The 17,906-nt window shown below is 38.1% G+C and overlaps 1 protein-coding gene across 9 annotated transcripts in view; it reads right to left on the reverse strand.

The window, feature by feature from the left end:
* Positions 1-8,773, reverse strand: part of UBE3A (ubiquitin protein ligase E3A) — a 92,914-nt gene extending 84,141 nt beyond the window's left edge. For 8 of the 9 annotated variants that reach the window (XM_045058952.1, XM_003986902.6, XM_045058948.1 and 5 more), the window contains exon 1: positions 8,637-8,773. The gene's annotated coding sequence lies outside the window, so the exon portion shown is untranslated. The remainder of the gene's footprint in view (positions 1-8,636) is intronic. The other variant, XM_045058953.1, reaches the window with a different exon arrangement.
* Positions 8,774-17,906: the final 9,133 nt, after the last annotated feature.

The raw sequence follows: 17,906 nt of genomic DNA on the forward strand, positions 1-17,906 counted from the left end.
GAATCCTAGATTTCAAAGCTTAATATAGAACTATGTGAAATAAAAAAATGTAGTACTGGTGTTTAAAAAAGATTAAGACAAAAAATTAAATTAAAAAAAAAAAAAAAACTAAAATCAAACCCAAGCACATGACAGATGACAGTAGAAAAATAATGGAGAATCAATACTTAGTGTTGGAACAATTAACTTATGTGAAAAAAAAATTGATTCCTAACTCCCTCCCACATGGGACCTAAATGCAAAAAAATCAAACAATATAAACCTCTCAACTATTAGCAGACAACGTAAAAGATGGTTTCTGGAACAAAAAATACAAATCATAAAGGAAAAGGATCATGATTTTAACATCCAAAGTTGAGATTCTATATCACACAAGACACTATCACAACGGGCAACAAGTAATTTTATTCTTATTCTGTTATCTTTCACCACTGCACTGTAAAGTAAGAAGGTTGAATGAGATGATTATCAAGGTCCTTTACATAACATAAATGCTGTTATGATGTCTCACTCTTTTTAAAACATTTAATTCATAAAATATTTAAAACATAGCCAAAATAATAAAGTTCATAGCCATTTACCAACCATCCAGAGTTAATAATCAAGAAAATGCAAATTAAAATGAAGTATCATTTCGTATCCATCAAATTTGCTAAAATTTTAAAATGTGACAATCCCAAGTATGGGCTAGGATGCTGGAAAATGAATTGCACATATGCTGCTGGTAAAGTATACATTGCATAATGATTTTAAAGAAGAATTAGTAATATCTAGTAAAATTAAAGTTATTCACAACCTATTCCAGGCAATTTCACTTTAATGAATCTTCCCAAACACCTACACCAAAAAAAAAAAAAAAAAAGAAGAAGTATAAGAAACAATCACTCCAGCATTATTAATAACAGAAAAGAAAATAACTCAAAATATCCATCAACAGTGAAATACATACATTTTATATATCTATACAATGGAGTACCATTACAGCAAATTGAATATATTAGACTTATATGCACTAACATACAGATCTCAAAAAATGCTAAGTATTTTTTTTAAAAGGAAGCTGATGAAAGATTATGTTCAATACAGTACCATTTTGTAAAAATTTTAAACATAAAACACTGTGTATATCACTTATGGATACAGAAGTATATACAAGAATATGAAGTATATACTCAAGAACCTCAGGATAGTTATTATCTTAAGTAGAGAGAGGGTAATAGAACTGGGAAAGATTGGGAGGATGCTGCTGTAAGTGCATACATAAGACTGCATTTACTTCCCAAAGAATCAAAAGTGGCCGAATTTATAATTCTGGATAGTGTTTGAATGAGTATTTGCTATACTATTTACTGTAAGTTTTAAATACTTTGTAAACAATGTAACCTAACCTACTTACTTTATAAAAGGAAAGATATCAGAATATAAAATAAATACTATTGTAGTCACAGCAATTTTAAACATGTCTAAAATAGCACTTTGGGGAATTAAATCTTGATCACTTAAGAGAAAGAAACTTGTAGGCTACAGTGCAGCCTTAATTTCTCAACATCTGATGTCAGCTAGAAATATCGAGAACACAAACACACCCCTCCTAGGAAACCCTGTCAAGTACAGCACAGGTATCAGCAGTAAAGTGGGACTGCAGTATAGGCAGGTCTTTAGTCTACTGTCCAGACTGACCCCTAGTCCTATCATTACTTAAAATTATTTAAAGTTCTGAAGCCTAGAGGATTTTGCTCCTGATTAAACTTAGTTCATCAGCCCACAGCAGATATCCAAAAGTAGTTCTAAACTAAAAAGTAAGCAGTTCACTCATTAAGCACTTACAAATACATAAAACTGCACGTGAAAAAATTTTATTGTTCTCATAGAATCTTCAATCCAGGAGCAAAGAAATGATTTAATTTCCGTTGAGGTAAGTGACTTACCTATTCTCCTGTTGAGACCTATCTATTTTTAAGTTCACCCCTCCTTGCCTTTCATCTAGCCCAAAAGATGGAAGAGGAATTTTAGGGTGAGTAAACAGACTCCCTACTGAGATAAATGAGACCACAGGACCTTACTTTTTCATTTTGAAGATAATCTGAAATATAATACACTGGGCAATCATGGAATTAAAAGAATATACAATAATACCTGAAATGCAGAAATCTAGTATTATATGTATGCAAGACTAAAGTTAGCTCTTTTTTTAACATATTCTACTTAAGAGGTCTCATTTCAACACTATAGTCAACTTTTAAGCACTTCCACCCTGTCAAGCACAGTACATCCCTACCTTCGCTGCCAAACTTTGATCCATTTAATTTTCTATTTTCCTTTTCTGCTCTTTAAACATGTTGAATGTGTCCTAGTCCATTTTGGGCAGCTAAAACAAGATACCACAGACTGGGTGGCTTGTAAACAGAAATTTCTCACATTTCTGGAGTCTAAGAAGCCCAATATCAGGGTGCTGGCAGATTTGATGTCTGGGAAGAACTAGATTCCTGATTCACAGACAGCTGTCTTCTAGCTGGGTCCTCCTATGGAAGAAAAGGCAAGGGAATTCCTTGAAATCTTTTATAAGGCACCCCATTAGTGAGGGCTCTACTCTAATGATCTAATCACCTCCAGAAGGCGTCAGATCCTAATACCATTACACTGGGTGTTACAATTCCAACACATAAATTTTGGGAGGATGTAAACATTTAGTCTATAGCAGTATGTCACAAACATAACAAAATGTGTAAAATATTGAATATAAATGAAGCAGCTTAAGTAGCTACGGAAAGAAACTTTTCATTTTTTGTAAGAAACTCTAAATTTAGAACATCTTGAACAGCATAGTTTCTATAACCAATATTCCATATGATGCATTGTCAGCTCACTTCAGAAAACTAGAAGAGAAATGTTACCCAATTACTCTTTGTGTTAAATGGGATTTATCACATAAAACAGGTGCTCAAAAGACATGTATTTTTTTTAATTCCTAAAACAAAAACTTTAAATATTTAGCAAAGGTAAATATTTAATATCCTTATTTACAGCACACTATAAGGTTATCAATATTGGCACATATACACACAAAGAGTCACAATAAATAGAACCCCTATGAAAAAAATACTGAAGTAATTATTAAGCTGAAAATACCCATATGTCTCCCTATGACCCATTAGCTTTATGTAATAAAAACGGCTGGGCATTTCATCCTTTCTCTTTCAAAGAATGGGATATGCTTTACATCTGATAAAAGAATTTGTTAGCAGTATGAAGAAATTCCTGTAGTGGTATCTGCAGTGCTAGAAGTATCATCTGAGAAGAAAAAAAAGAACACCAGTTTTAAAGATGAAGCAAGGAAGTGACAAAATGTGACATTTGTTCAGTCTGAATGGTACATACATGATTGTTATATTATTCTCTATACTGTCTGTATATTGAATTGGGGGGGGGTCAGAATTTGTTCTGAATCACAAAGAATATAAAAGTAAATGGGTTAGGATAGTGGTTACAGTCCACAAAAGAAATGCTAAGACTACCTTCTCACATTCAAGAGTAGAACTCTATTAGAAGCTTGAAATGGATAAGGTATCCCTTTTGATACAAGGAGGCAGAAGTCATCACATTAAGAACTAACAAAGAGCTATAAGCCTGCATACCACAAAGAAACAGGTCAAAATTTTTTTTTCATGTTTTATTTTCAATATAAAAGGATCTGTGCTTGACTAACCTCAACTGACGTCAGCGGGGTACTGTACACAACACACTGAACTGTTAAGAGTTACCACATTAAGCTCCATTCTGCCCAGCCAAGAGTTTCATTTAAAGAACATTTTACCCTACTTGTATAGTAAGTGTTCAGGGTTCATATGCTACCTTCATGCTTTTAATTATAGCGTAGATGCTGACTTTAATAAAGTCTTACATAGGATTCTTTTCCATGATCCACATGTGATGCCTTATAGATTCCACAGACTTCCTAGGATTGAACTTTTCGCATAATCTTATCCAATAAGAATCTATGTCTCCAAAATTTTTCCTTTGAGGTCAACCTTATGATTCACTTGCCATTTATCAAATTAACAGGAGAGGTCAAAAGTAAAGCAAATTACAGAAGGTGTTGGACTATGGATTAATAATACTGAATACATCACTAATTATTAAGATTTATTGTTTATTTTAAATGTAGTTGACAAATTTAAAATAAATTCAGACACTAAACATTTTCCAAAATAATACTTCTATGAAAAGATTAAAAATGTTAATAGAGAAAAGCATGGAAATATACCAAGGTTCCAATCACCTATTTAATACTAACCAACTTGTTTTTTAGGGCAAGTCACTAAATCATACAAGGTCACTTTATTATTTCACTTTTTTGAGAATGATCACATCTGAAAAGCAATCCTTTGAAACAGACAAAGCAAGTATCACCTTCACTTGAAAGAAGTTAACAGAACAAAGGCTTTAAGAGATAAATGACCTGCTCATGACTAGAAGCTAGATGGGAAGAATGAACCCATGATCTTCTGACACCAAAGTTAGTGCTTCTTCCTCCACATCAGTGATTCTTGGTGGCTTTTGTTCACTGAACCTGCTGAGACTCTGAAACACTTAAAATTTTATATATAATTTTAGGGAGTTCACAGTCATGAAGCTTAGAATCAAACAGTTAACAACTGTCAGCTAAATCTATATGCAAACAGCAATATTCCAAAAAAAGGTACTAGCTTTATTTCATTCTCAGATTGGCCTTAAACTTAATAATCTTCTTTTTGACTTATTATCCACAATGATATTTACTTGCTAAAGATAATTTAGATCAAAGCACACTATACGTAACATTTCTCAGGTTAAATGAAAATGAAAGTTGGCAGAGACTAATTATGTACTGTTATTTCATTAAAAAAATTACACAGTATCTTTAAGTGTTTTAAACATAGAATATGTTTATAGATTAATACTATTTCTATTTAGGGGCACCTGGGTGGCTCCGTCGGTTGGGCATCTGACTCTGGCTCAGGTCATGATCTCACAGTTAGTGGGTCCAAGCCCTGCGTCAGGCTCTGTGCTGACAGCTCAGAGCATGAAGCCTCCTTCAAATTCTGTGTCTCCTCCTCTCTCTGCCCCTCCCATGCTCATGCTCTGTCTCACAATAATAAATAAATGTAAAAAAAAAAAATACTATTTCTATTTACTGTAATTTTACTTGACTTCCTTTCTAAGAAGAAAAAGTTCCATTTCCTGCAATGTTATGGTCAGAAAAGGCCCATTGATGGCATCTTGTGAAGTCATCCTTCTAATAATAGTGTAGAAAACACTCAAACAGAAGGTAAGTGTGTAATCACAAACTACTCCTCCCAACAGGTAGGCGCAAACATGTGCCATAGGGTACAAAGAGTCCTGAACAAAGAGTCCATATTCTCAGACTGTGGTTCTGGCTCTGCCACCTAGGTGACTTTAAGAAAATCTGTTTAAAGCTTTGCACTTCAATTTCTTCATGTGTAAAATTAATGGAGTAACTAACTTCGAGAATAGTCCTACTCAGGTTTAAACCTTGTATAAATCTAGAAGACAGAAGGATAATCACCCCAGAAAAATATCAAAGTATTCATAGGAAACTGCCAATTTTTCTTTTTTTTTATATATACCCATTCACACAAACACACTATGTGCCAGATCTTGGGTGATGGAGAGGGACCAAGATATAAAGATATGAAATATCTCACATATGCCAAATAGTGGTAGAAAGGGGTAAAAATAATAATCTTTAGAATAGCAGCTGCGGGTGGAAAGTGTTGAGCCCCACAGAACTGTCCTAAGATTAGAAGAGCACAGAAGAATGAGGCTCTGTTACATGATAGGGTTTCACAAAAAATGGGATTAATATGGACAGAGTAACTAGACTATAAGCTTCCGAAAGACAGAGACATGATTTTTGTCTCTGTATCCCTTACACCTAACCAAGCTCATAGTAGGTACCCAATAAATGTTAGCTGACTATTTACTACTTCATTAACTAATTCATCCATACTCAAGTACGGATAGTAAACTTTCTGGTAAACACTAGTAGGAGTCCTTGCCCTTAAAGAGTGAGTTCACAGGTAGTGAGAATGAAAACATGCAAAGGATAACATGCTAGAGTTCCCTGTATGTAAGGTGCTTTGAGACCAATCAGAAAAACTGGGTAGAAAGACTTCAAATGATAATACTTATTAAGGGCCTATGTGTTAGGCATTTTACAAACTTTAATCCTCATTAACAACTCTGAGTTAGTTTCACCATCCCATTTTATAGATGACAAAACTGCAGCTCACCAAGACGAAGTTAACTTGCCAAGATAAGACAACTAGGGGGAGCCCTGAATTAAAAATGGGATCTAGTTCCAAAGCTGTTTTCACTGTACATACTGTAATGTCTTTGAATATATTTTATCTTTACATTTCCACTGGGGGTGGGGGGGTAGGGGGCTGAGGGAGCAGGAACTGTCAAAATCTGCCAAAACTCTGTTATCCTGAATTAACCATAAAAAGAGAAAATTTGTCTTCATTCATAAAAATGAGAAAACTAATTTTTATACAGCTGCATGTGTACTTAATATAAATTGTCTCTACATTCTGACCAATACAAGTTTAGGTCTCAACAAAAATATGCAACATGACTGAAGAACATAACCAATAATCATTTAAGAAAATAAGCATTTGTAAATATCATTTCAAGTGCTTGGGTTGAAAAATTTAGGTATGATTCATAGTTTTGGATTATTCCAATGACTGCTTATTCGAAACAGCAAATTATTTCAGATTTGTGGGGGAGAGGTTTGGAGGTGAGAGAGAAGGGATCATTTTAAAAATGACCTAAAGTTTAGGAAATACAAATGATTAAATGTTAAATGTCAAAGACACTGTAAGTAACCAATTAATCTTGTTAAATGACCTGGACAAGTGGGATGAGAATGTCTTCCTCTCAATTCTAATTAAGTATACTTAAAAAAGTAAGTCATGAAAAAGATGTACAATTTAGGAGACATAAAACAAAAACAGCTTACAAAACCTCTGAAAAGGAATCAAAACATTGTAATTTTATCTCTCTGTAAAGTTAAACTCCTCAGGAACTAGGCAATGTCTAGACAATTGTGTACACAACACTTAGCACATTAATGCTAGTTAATAAATATTGACACAATAAGGCTTTCTTAGTTTCCAATTCTAATTTTGTAAATATAGGGTCATTATTTCTTGGATTTATTTTTTACTTTTGCGATCATAATTACTAGTTTCTTTAAAGGGCTTCTGGGTCATTCTTTAGTTTTATCAGCACCATCACTAATACTGTATTCATTTCATTAAAAATGTGATAAATAGCTCAGATTTACAAGCAAGATCTAATTCCAAAATTACTTCAACTATACACACTGTGACAAAATTTTATTTTTATCTTCCTAAATTCTAAACTTTTTTACATGATTTACACAATAATACTCCAAGTAAGAATACTTACTAGTCAGAGATATGAAATACACTTCTCATTCCTCTTGTCATTCACTTAAGATTTACTGGGTATCTACAATGACTTTGACAGGTAATTTTTTTGACTGCTGTACTTAGAAACTTTAGGTCACTTCCATTTCAGGTCCCCAGAATATTCTGGAATAAATTTCCTGCTTCTTTCAATATTGCAAGCAGTGGAATACTCCAAAATTATAGGTCATATCCATATTCTCTCATGGTTTATGGAGAGTAACTCTGGACTGTAAATCCCATATTGCCATTCGTCTACATTTTCAACAGCACCTTAGCCACTTAATAAATATAATGCCAAACAGATTTAGTAATGCTTCTATTTTAATATGCCCATAGGACGTTTTAAAAAAAAAAATCAGAAACTAAATTATCTTTGAAGAATAAACTCAACGAGTGTCTATGTTAAAATTATTTCTAACAATTTTACGGACTAAAGCATTTGCCACATTCAATTCTGACTTTACCAACAAAACCTCAACGCCATGACGAAAAGTCCTTTTCATTTTCTCAACTGAAAAGGGAAAACAAAAAATGCCAACTGTTTGCAGGGTTGCATTTAACAGAATCTCTGGCAAACCCGGTGGAGTTCATACTTAATTTGAAAAACCCAATAACCTGTGAACACAATCCTTGGGCTTGATTTCCCTCTTCATTCCCCCTCTCCGCCAGTCCACCCCCAAAATCCCGACCCACCAAAGCACACGTCTGAACATTTTTCACTACCGGGGCAAAAACCTCGAAAACAGAGGCTTCCTCCCCTTTGGAAGAAAAAGGCCAGGCCTATTCAGCCTGGGCCCCGGGCCTGCTCCTTAAGCTCCGCTCCAAGGAGGGCCAACTCTCGACTCCCTGCACGGCCCGCCTCGGGCCCGCTCGCGTCCCCTAAGGCGACAAAACCCTCCCTCAGGCCCTCAGCCAGGACTGACAGTTACGGGAGCAGCAGCGGCTGCTACCTATCAGAGGCCTACTTCTGGCACCGACCCCTCCAAACCACGCGTCCCCAACACCTGCCGCGACGCGGTTTAGGGGCGTCCTTACGTTTGCCGAAACCAGCCCCGCAGGGTGGCTTGGACTACAGAGAAAACGAAGGGAAATGTGACCGGCCTCCCCGGCCCAGGCCCCGTCCTCGGCCACACTGACCTGTTGTCGCCCCCGCGCCTGGGCTGTGGCCCTCGCAGAAGCGGCCGCCTCACTAGTCGTCGTCGCCCTCGCTCGCCGCCTCCGCCCGCCGCCGCCTCGTTCCCTTTCGCTGCCGCCACCGCCGGGGCTCATGCGGGACCCGCGCTTCCTTCCCCGGAGACTAAGGCCGGGAATGGGGGCACCGGGGCCGCATAAAACCCCGCGCTCGTCGCCAGCCGCCGCTCCGCCGCTGCCTGTCCCCACTAGAGAGCTGCGGGGCCCGCCGACCCGGGGCTAGACTGTAAGCTGCTCCGAGCGCGACCCCAAGGAGGAGCCGAGGGAGGCGCCGCTCCCCGAGGCCGTAATCGCTAGGTCCGCACAGATGAAGCTCAAGTCGGAGGCAGGAGCGAAAGGCGAGTGCCTGGGCCGGCAGATGGCTAAGTGGTAGCGAGGTGTGCAAGCGAGAGGAAGGCGATGTGTCGAGGTTCTGGCGAAGGGGATTCAGGCTCCGTCGTCTCCTGCAGTCACCCCGAACCCAGCGCCACCATCTTGGGAAAAACGCGGATCTCGCCGCCGCAGCGCAAGCCGGGAGGACTGGCTGGGCGGGCCGAGTATCCCAGCAGGCAGCGCGCTCCGCCCGGTCGGGCGAGGGCTCCGGGCCGGGACGCAGGAACGCGGGGCGGGGCTGGGGGGAGCGCAGGAGGACGCTGCGTTGTGCCCTGCCCCCCTTGCTGGCTCCGCCCTCTTCCTGCTTGCCGTCGTCGCCGGCGCAGGGGCTGTTGGGAAGGGGAAGTTGCTCCCGGTTCCCTGGAGTCCTACTAGGGTCGGTCGCCATCTTAGGACGGGGCGGAGAGGGCAATATTTCCTTTGAGCCACCGCTGTTTGTGGCCCCACGAAAGAAGGGGGTACACGCCGGAAGGCCCCTGTCTCCCCAGGCGTGTTGGAGAGCCCCTTGGTCAACCCAAGTCCAGAAACGTGCTAGGATTTGGACGCTTTTGCTTTTGGTGGGGAACAAATCGGCTCTGAAAATCCGCCGAAGGGTGGGTGGAGGGGGCCTTTGATAGCTCCCAGCCCCTCTGCAGGGCTGAAGCCTCCGGATCCCAGGCCTTCGACCCCAACCCCTTTCTGTCCAGAGCTGCCTCTAAATACTGCAGAGGTAGCCCGAAAGTGTGAGCCAGCTTTCAGGGATCGAAGGTCATCTGCTTAGGTCTCTCGGCAACACTTTGTCACTAGTTTGCTAGAATCTGAAAGCCAGTCTCGCAGTTTTGATGCTTGGTAGGTTGTTGATAAAATGAATGTGGCGTCTTGGTAGACATCAGCTGGATGGATGCTAATTTTGACCCATATGACAACACATTTAAACCCGTGCGTCATTTTTAGTACCAAGGTCACCATTTTATTTAAAAGGGATTTTTTGTGGCTCTGCGACACTTAAACTAGCAAAGCTATAATGGAATCACTAGCAATTCATAGTCTTAACGGCTTGCAACTTTGCTAAGCCCATAGAATACTATATGAGATCCCATTCATCTAGTATTCAAAGGATTTTTTTTAAATCAACAATCTTACATAGCACTGTATTTAGCTGTCATTCTTAGAACATTTTTTTCTATACAGTAACATATATATAGTTATATATAGAGATATACTGCTTTCCAACTATAAACAACTTAACTATAAAAAGTCAGCTACTGGAATTCAAATTTTCCCAGGACAATTAATGATAAATGACAGTATTAAATCATGTCCAATTTTAACTCAGTTCCTCATTCTTTTTTTTCATTTTCCTCCATTACAGGTCTTAATTTGGAAATAATTTGCAGTTATATTTTATAGAAGAGGGAAATTAAAGTCAGTCTTTTAAGGATTCTTTGCATATTATCAAAATAGGCAAATGAGAATGAAAATCTTTGAAGAATTTTGTTAGAATTATCAAAGCAAAATGTTACTGCAGTGTCTAGTATGTGAAGATACTTGTAACTATTCTACTTAAGTATAAATTGAATAAATGAAATGTAGTTTTGTATAACCTGATGCATCAAAATGGGGCAGAAATTCCTGAATATCAAAAAAATTAAAGACTGACGAGAAATAATTCTGTTCTTAGTTAAATGTCGCACTGACTATCCTGTTCTTTACCAAAATCAAGGAGGATCCCAGATCCTTTGAATATGCAGAAATTACACATAGACCTTTTAATTCATTGATAGGTATTTGTTAGTGTCAGACCTGGTTCAAGAACCCACTCTCTTTGCCTTATCCATTTAAAACGTTGTGATGTTTGGGGCACCTGGGTGGTGCAGTCGGTTAAGCGTCCGACTTCAGCCAGGTCACGATCTCGTGGTCTGTGAGTTTGAGCCCTGCGTCAGGCTCTGGGCTGATGGCTCAGAGCCTGGAGCCTGATTCCGATTCTGTGTCTCCCTCTCTCTCTGCCCCTCCCCCGTTCATGCTCTGTCTCTCTCTGTCCCAAAAATAAATAAACGTTGAAAAAAAATTTTTTTTTAAATGTTGTGATGTTTGCTGATAAAAATTACTAGCACTTTGGCATATGGTAAGTGCTCAGTAAATGTTAGGGCTTAGGAATAGTAGTAGTATCAATACTATTGTGTAACATTATACACTTCATGAACTCCTTCACACCTCCACACTTATTTCTACAGATCTACCTGAATTTCCACTCCCTCGATCTCGTGTCTTAAAGTATGAGCCTTTTTTTTTTTTTTTTGCCAGTGTGTGAGGGGGTAGAAATCTCAAGACCTTAGTCCCTTGGTTGTTTCCTTTCTTGTTCATGAATTCTCCTAACTTTGTCCCTTCTATTTAGAAGAGCTATCTATACTTGGGTTGTCATTTCTTTCTAAGTCCCTCTTCAACTACTGAAATTTAGCATTTGCCCCCATTTTAATATACTGCTTGTGTTGATGTCAGTAATAGCACAGTGGCCAAATCTAAAAGTTGCTTCTCAATTTTCATGGTGTATGACCTCTTTGTAGGCTTCCATACTGCTGCTAACCACTGCCTGCTGGAAACCGCTTCCTAGGTTCCATCACCCTGCATTCTCCCTTCCTTGTCATGGGCCCTCTTCTTCAAGTTGTCTTTGCATAATGTTCTTCATTGTTGGTTCTCTTTGCCTGCTGTATTATACAGTCTCTGACATTACCATATACATATACTCTCCCTCTATCACTTATTTCAGTCAGAAAACAAGTCTGAATCTTGAACACTGATCTCTCTCAGAAACCAGTTATATTCAGCCCCTTATTGGAAATGTGTATTGGATGTTCTGTTGCACCTTAAAACTCAACATGTATAAAATTAAACTGCTAATTTCCATTTTACACCATTAACTGAGATGGGAATAATTTTGGAGAAGAGCAGGTTTTGGAAGAACTAGCAGGAATTGGGTTTGGGGAGTGTTAAATTTGAAATACCTATATCTCTGTAGTGGATATCCGTAGTAGAGATTGACTACTAGTTGACTCCTAATATGCCTTCTCCTCTTCATCCATGGTAATAGAATTATCTAGCCAGACACATGGTTGCCTATAATAAACTCTGAATGTATCCATGTCAGTAGGTTCTGGCCAGTGGGATTGAGAAACTTCCAGATGATATTCTTAAAATAATGGGATGCCTCTTTCCCTTTATCCGTTTCTCGTGATGGAAATGTAGTAGACGTTGTGAGCTATTTTGGAAGGACAATTGGGTGGGTCCCTGAAGACTTCATGAGTCAGAGCCTATGTACCAGCTTGAACTTTAGTGTGAGACCGATAACTTCTACAATTTGCCATGGTTTTTCTACATCACTTTTACTGAAGCTGACCTTGTATCATAATATCCAAATGAAGAAATCAAGGAGGCAGTTGGATGTGGGTGTCTGGAGTTAAGGGAGAATGAAAGCAACTTATTCTACATTCCCTGGCTTGATGACTCTTCCATCTGTGGCATTCCTCAATCATAATTTGGTAATCCTAGATTTCTTCCTCTCTCTCACTCCTTTGGCAATTGGGCAAAGTCACATTTTCTTTAAAGCATTGGTTTTAAAGTTAGGTAGCATAGCAAAATGGTTAAGAGCACCGGCTCCCAATTTATTGGCAAGTGCAAAAATGTCAGGCAAAATCATAAATCCCTCCCTGGATTAACTTTTCTCATCTGTAAAGTGGGGTTATTGTGAGGATTAAGTGTTAATATATGTAAAGCTCTTAGAATAATGCTGAGCATATAGTAAACAAAAGTGAGCTTTTTCTAAATCCCAATGCAAATCCCAGTTCTGCCACTTACCAGGTGTAGAACTTTTAGTTAAAACTTGAATTAATGTCTCTGTTTCCTCATCAGTAAAATGGGAAAAATAATAGTACTGACCTCATATGGCCACTGTAAGCCTTCTTTCATCCATTCAAACATATTTATTAAATAGTTATGATATACCAGCATAGTTCTAGGTGTCAAGAATACAACAGTGAACAAAGCCTGCCCTCATGTGGTTTATGATCTAGTAGAGAAACCAATCAATGTGATAAGTGTTAAGGAGAACTACAAAACAAAGTGAAGAGAATAGAGAATGCTACAGGAGTTGAATCATGCAGGGTGGTCAGAGAGGTGTCATTAAAAATATATTTAAGCAGAGGCTTGACAGAATGAGCTGTGAGATATAAGAGGGAGAGTATTCCAGACAGAGAGGGCCCTTTAGGGCAATGTTTAGGCACCTTTAGGAAGGTGCCTAAAGAATTCTAGGACCACCTAGGAAGACACTGGCTGGAACACAGAAAAGGAGCTGAGATGAGATCAGGGAAGTCAGAGTGGGCCACAGCCCAGGCTTTGCAACACATCTTGAGGCCATGGGTACTTGCACTAAATGAGGTGGAAAGCCCTAGAAGGGTTTGAGAGAGTTATGACAAATTTAACCCATAGGAATCATTCTGGCTGTTGTGTGGAGAATGGGCAGACAGCACATGTGAAGTGTTTAGTGCCTGACGTATAAGAAATGTTCAATAAGTGGTAATAAACATTTATTAGGTATTATGATTGTTGCATCCACATGACTCCTGAAACAGAATGCTACGGGCATCAGTGACAGTCACAATAAAGTTTATTGCAATGAGAGGTAAGGCAAGCCGATCAATCGGGACCAACACTCTTGACCAGAGTGCGGTCTCGAACAGCCGGAGTACAGAGTTTTTATAGCTGACCACATCGTCGTATTATCACCTGGGAACAGAACAAAGGAATAGTTCCCAGGTGGCAACAGTTCAAACAGGCCCTTGTCCCAATCCAATCAAACACTAATCACATCCCTTGATTGATAGGATAAGGCTGTTATCTCTTAACCTATAGTGTTAAAACAAAGCTGTTATTTCTTAAGGCTACAGGTTAGCCCTACACTACAATTTAATCCTTACAATGATCATTATTATTATGACATCTATTTCCTTCTATGTGAACTCTCTGATACTACCTTAATTTAGGCCCTTACTATTTCTTATCTGAACGCCAGTGTAAACTTCAGAAAGGCAGGATCGTACTACCTTATTCATATTATATCCCCCAAACCCAAGACAATGCTTTACAGTACTTTGCTACTGAATCTCACTGTGGAATATTTTTTAAAGAAACAAATATGATTTCATTGCATCCTTGCTTGAATCTGTCACTGGTTCTTTTTTTTTTTTTTAATGTTTATTTATTTTTGAGGGGAGGGGAGGGACAAAGACAGGGAGATCCAGAGCAAGCTCTGCTCTGACCACAGCAAGCCTGATGGGGGGCTCAAACTCACGAACTATGAGATCCTGACCTGAGCCAAAGTCAGATGCTCAACCTACTGAGCCACCCAGGCACCCAAAATCTGTCACTGGTTTTCATAGCTTTCTGGATGACGTCCAAACTCCAAGACCAAAGTCCATTCGAATTGGGCCTCGCTTCCCTTCCAGCTCCAATTCTTTCCACTTCCCACATAAATCCATTGCTGGAGAAGTACTTACTTTAAAAAGTCATTTGGAGCCCTTTTGCATGCAAATTCATTTTTTTTTTTCATTTTCCAATTCCAGTGTAGTTAGCATGCAGTGTTAATTAGTTTCAGATGTACCATATAGTGATTGAATAATTTCATGTCATTAAGAGAAATGCACTCTTAATCTCCTTCACTAACAAAACTAAAGACAAAAAGACTATCGAATGGAAGAAGGTAATTACAAATGATATCTGATAAAGGATTAGTACCCAAAATATATAAAGAACTTGTACAATTGATACCAAAAAATAATCCAATAAACAAATGGGCAGAAGGCATGAACAGACATATCTCCAAAGAAGACATACAGGTGGCCAATAGACACCAAAAAGATGTTCAACTTCAGTCCTTATCAGGGAAATGCAAATCAAAACCCCAATGAGATATCACCTCACATTTGTCATAATGGCTAAAATTAACAGCACAAGAAAAAATAAGTGAGAATGTGGAGGAAAAGGAACTCTCCTGCACTGCTGGTGGGAATGCAAACTGGTGCAGCCACTGTGAAAACAGTATGGAGTTTCTTTAAAAAGTTCAAAATAGAACTACCCCATGATCCAGCCATCCCACTCCTGGGTATTTACCCAAAAAATAGAAAAACACAAATTCAGAGGGGTACATGCACTCCTATGTTTATTCTAGCATAATTTTCAATAGTCAAATTATGGAAGCAACCCAAATGTCCATTGATACATTGATGGATAAAGAAGATGTGGTGTGTGTGTGTGTGTGTGTGATGGAATATTATTCAGTCATAAAAAATAATGAAATCTTGTCATTTGTAACAACATAGATGGAGCTAGAGTATGATGTTAAGCAAAATTAGAGAGAACTATGATATGATTTCTCTTATGTGGAATTTAAGAAATAAATGAGGAATAAAAAAAGAGAGGCAAGCCAATAAACAGACTCAAATATTGAGAACAAACTGAGAGTTACCAGAGGAGAGGTTGGTGGGCATATGGGTGAAAATAGATGATGGGGATTAAGGAGAGCACTTGTGATGAGCACTGGGTGATGTATGGAATTGATGAATTGGTATATTGTACACCTGAAATTAATATACCACTGTATGTTAACTATATTGGAATTTAAAAAAGTCATTGAAGTAAAAACTTGGAAGTGTTATGCTTTGACCTTGGTGATTTCAGTTTCTTTGTGCCTACCTTAACCCAGCTGGAGAGTAGGTGGAAGAGAGGAGTTTCATTGAACACCAGCTGCTGCTGCTGCTGCTGCTACTGTTGCTGCTGCTGCTGCTAATCTGAACTGTTCTGAATAAAACAGTTCCACTGAAATCAATGAAGCCATCAGAAATTTTGCCTTCTGACAATTTCATCTTTTATTTATTTGAAATCGTTCACATTGCATTCATATATCTGATACTATTTTTTAATACTTATACTCATTTTAACAGGAATCTAAGGAAGTGCATGGGTTAAATAAAATCTCAATTATTAAAACTGGTACAGACTACACTTCCTATTTTTCCTCATGATATCTCAACTAAAGAAAAACATCTGGTTAGGGAAGAATCATGAATACAGTTTGGAATCAACAAGCAATATTTTATTTTTTTTTAATTCTTGCTTGACACTAACAAAAATACAAAATTATCAAAATGACAAATTTACTATTGGACTCTGAGCTTACTTAAAACAATTTTATACCTAAAGCTTGCCTTTATTTTAGTTTTGCTTTGTGACAGTAAACAAACTATCATTATGATATAGAAAGATCAAAATTTTTAAAGATAGTAATGTAGATATTATTTATGACATAAAGTGTTTTTTTTTTATTTTGGTTAAACATAATACTAATTACATCTGTATTTTAGCACTTAACACAAAGTTTCTGACATGACAGTTTATTTCCACAAATTGCACTTGTGCACCCTTTAGGTGCTAGTTGCTTGAATAAACCTCATTAATCCTTACAACAATTTTGAATGCTATGCATTTTATGGATTAGGAAGTTGAGCTTAGAATAAGTAACCTGTCAATGTCTCTCAGTTGAAACCTAGTAGAGCTAGGATTTAAATCCAGGTGTGTGTGTGTGTGTGTGTGTGTGTGTGTGTGTGTGTGTCCTGTTGCTGCTTTCCCAGAAAACAAAGATAATTTTTTGAATTTCAAAGGTTTCATTGAAATGCTTTTTAAATTATTAAGTCATCCCTAACAGTATTACAGGTTTCCCCTGCTTTCCAAAAGTAGAATGCTCATATGAAATCTTTCATAAGCTGAAATGGCATAAATCAAAGAAGCAATTACCATAAATTTACATGGAAAAACTTTTTTTAGCATTCCCAGACCCCCCAAAAAAAAACTTCTCTTAGGCTTTTCTGATCCCTTACAACACATCTTGCTAATGGATGTACACAATGAATGGAAATAAAACACAGATATTCATAAACACAGTTCAAAGCTTTGGCAGTTTGATGCTAAGATGCTGAGTGTAGTTCCTAGAGAAGACGCTGGGCGGTGACACTCGCTGCTCTGGGTGTACGCTACTTCTATTATGGCTCGATGCAAAACAAATGTTGAACACCATTTTCACTTTATACCTTTTTCTGGTAAAAGCAAAAATCCTGTTTGAATTTCTTTTAGTCAGTGAAAATAGGTATGTTCTAATGTGAGTCTTCCATAAAAGCAAAGTGGTGGGTCATGAACTGTATATCAGAAATTGAACCTGGTATGACATGAACCTGTATACCAGAACAATATTCTCAACTTATTACCCCCAAAGAAACCTCCTTTTCCATAATGTTCAATTCAAAACACAAATTCTGTGGCCCTCAGCTGCCTGATTTGCCACAACTCCCTTCCAACACTCAGTCCCATTTTGTGATTGTTGGACAAGATGCTTATCTTCTTTAGGTGTTAATTTCTTCATTTGTAAAGGGGATGATATGAATATGATTAAAGAGACCATGTGTTGCTAAGGACTTGACTCAATGCTTAGCACATGATAAATGCTAAATAAATGTGATGTATGAATGAATGAATGGGTGAGTAGATGAAGTTGTCTTAACTTGGGTTTCCCAGAAACAGATTTGAGATAATTTGAGTATAAGTATTTTAGTTGAGAGGTTATTCTAAAAACTTTGGTAGGGAAGCAAGGAAGTGAGCTAAGGAAGGAGGACAACGAATAAAGTGGGCAATATCAATCAAGTATCCACTGTGGGTAAACAGCAGTTAATTCTGCTGAGGAACTCTGGAAGAAAGTGTAGAACAGTCACCTCGCAGTTATCCTGTCAGTAGAAAAAGGGGGCTTTTATTATACACTGATTATCC

This window comes from Felis catus, chromosome B3, assembly GCF_018350175.1.
Source record: "Felis catus isolate Fca126 chromosome B3, F.catus_Fca126_mat1.0, whole genome shotgun sequence".
In the NCBI taxonomy this organism is placed as follows: domain Eukaryota; kingdom Metazoa; phylum Chordata; class Mammalia; order Carnivora; family Felidae; genus Felis; species Felis catus.